At 31.3% G+C, this 2500-nt stretch overlaps 1 protein-coding gene across 1 annotated transcript in view; it reads left to right on the forward strand.

Moving 5' to 3' along the window:
* The window catches only part of LOC113378794 (potassium channel subfamily T member 2), a 209007-nt gene that overhangs the window by 123917 nt on the left and 82590 nt on the right, over positions 1–2500 (forward strand). The window lies entirely within an intron of this gene.

Here is a 2500-nt window from a genome sequence, read left to right on the forward strand (position 1 = left end):
TTGTATATGATTCAAAGAGCTCATTCACGGACAAAAAGTATCGTATACAGAATATAGAATACAAAATAGCCATTATATATCACTTCTTTCGACCCAAATCTTTGTATTAGTAAAAACCTCAAGCAAATATCCGCACATGTTAACAGATTTAGTACCATATATATGTACTATACAAAGAATTTTTTCTGTCAGATATTATTATTATTATTATTATTATTAACTTCCCGTAGGGCAAGTTATAGTAATCGCAAAAAAATCGAAAATGAAAATTTTGCATTTCTCGACGTTTCAAAGGTTTCTGAATATTTTTGCATACCTTAGAAAAAATGGATGTATGTGTGTGTGTGTGTGTGTGTGTGTGTGTGTGTTTGTGTGTTTGTGTGTGCGTGTGTATGTTGTGCGGATACAAATTTTCGTCGACGATTTCGGGAACACCGATCAACCGATTTGAATAATTCAAAAAACATTCGATTCGTATTGATAAGGAGATGTGCTGATTAGTTTTTGGCGGAGTCAGGACTAGTCGTTCCGAAGATACGGGGCAAAAAGTGCCAAAAACGGTAACTCAGTTTTTAAGAGAACGGACCGTCTGATTTTAATAATTCAAAATACATTTTACTTGTATTGACAAGGTGAAGAACCGATCAAATTTTCATAAAGGCAGGTCTAGCGGTTTCGGAGATCTAATGAAAAAGTAAAAAAAATGCCATTTGGCGGTCAAAAATTATCATTAGACATATGCACATTAAATTATCAGATATTTTATAGAGATTTTAACAATAGGTATAATTTTGGTTTACATTCCTATGGGTTCCGTACCAATGTTTACGCGTTAGACGTCGACGCGGCGCTTACGCGGTTTGATATTTTGTCTCTATGCAGTTAAAGCAGTACGATTGCTTTAAAAAAAGTTTAGATCTTTCAAATATGTCAAAATAAAGAAAAAAATTTTTCAAAAAAAAAATTAAAAAAAAAAAAAATTAAATTTTTTTTTTTTTTTTTTTAAAAAAAGTAATTTTTTGTCTAATTGTTTGTCAAAACTCTTATTTTTTCGGAGTAATTTTTTTTCAAAAATGTTAATCGTTTTTAAAAAAATAATAATTTTTGGTACGGGAAGTTCCAGCAATTTGCCTTAAGGCACGATGCCTTAATTGCCTTAAGACAGAATTCCACTTACAGCTAGTTATTATTTTATTTATTATTCATAGCAAGCTATACAAAGTACATTCAGCTACATTTGTTACGGTTATATATTAATTGACAGCGTGAGAAGGATCGCTATCCTGTGATAGCGCCTTCGTAGATGTTAAGTTATGTTTTGTAGTAAATCATTGCAGATTCTTTTTTTGAGACGCTTTGGTGGTAAAGGCTTGAGCAGATCTAACGCTAATACGTTTGGATGACGACTTAGACGAGCTTTGTATCTGGTGCAGTAAAGACTAGTTTCTTCTTCTATAGTTCGAATTCTGAGATCTTGTATCAACCAATTGGGAACGTATTTTGGAGCGTTTACGATTTCTTTCAAAATTTTATTTTTCAGATATTATGCTGTTACTTTTGATAGCATGATGTCAAAATAAATCCACCAAAACCATGTAGTGAGGAAAATTTGAAATTTAATACTTACATGTATTTTAATAACAGTAACAGAACAACAGTTTAAGAACAACTTTGTTTTCCCCAAATAAAATAATGGGATAGTTCATATTAGAAGGATGATCGACATTGATCACTGATCCGAGATCATAGTTATGAATTCATTCCCTCAATATAACAACAATTATAATCATTGAAATTGACTCTATCAAAATAAATACTGCAATAAATTATTCTATGAATTTAACTTTTTTATAACTACCTTCCTGAGAAAAGAGCATACCAGGCTTTCAACAATCTACGATTTTCTGCATTTAAACTAGCACAAATTCCATAAGCTCTTGTCTGCTTTGTGTCAGATTTTTCCTAATTAAAAACCATATGAACGTAGTGCTGCTTTTGCAATTTTGCATTACTAGACAAAAGGTCAACAAAATATACGACCCGTTCAGGAAAGAAGTAATTAACACATCCGACGCAGGATAAAAACTAAACAATACGGTCCAAACGGTGAAAATCCATAAAGTAGAACGTAGAATGCACAAACGCAGCTGGGAAATTTATTCACTAAAGAGCTATTGCCGCCAAACAATGATTAATCACCTCATATTAACCGATGCGGAAATATTAAACTTGATAAATTAGAATTGATATATTGAAATACGCGCTCGGAAATCGCATATTGAGATCGACAGATCTATATTGACCATGATTATTTGCCTGTGTTATTCAATATTTCAATCAATTATTGACTTCAAATTTATTGATTGTTATGTAAGTTAAATTGATCATTTAACGACTGCATTCATGTATACGCTTTTGCTCTGTAACCACAGTTATGTTCTTGGTTTAAATTTATATTATAATTTTTGTATTGATTTTTATTTTGTTAACGTTGATTTAT

This window comes from Ctenocephalides felis, unplaced genomic scaffold, assembly GCF_003426905.1.
Source record: "Ctenocephalides felis isolate EL2017-DRISC unplaced genomic scaffold, ASM342690v1 CF-g0.4_SCAFFOLD_01886, whole genome shotgun sequence".
NCBI lineage: Eukaryota > Metazoa > Arthropoda > Insecta > Siphonaptera > Pulicidae > Ctenocephalides > Ctenocephalides felis.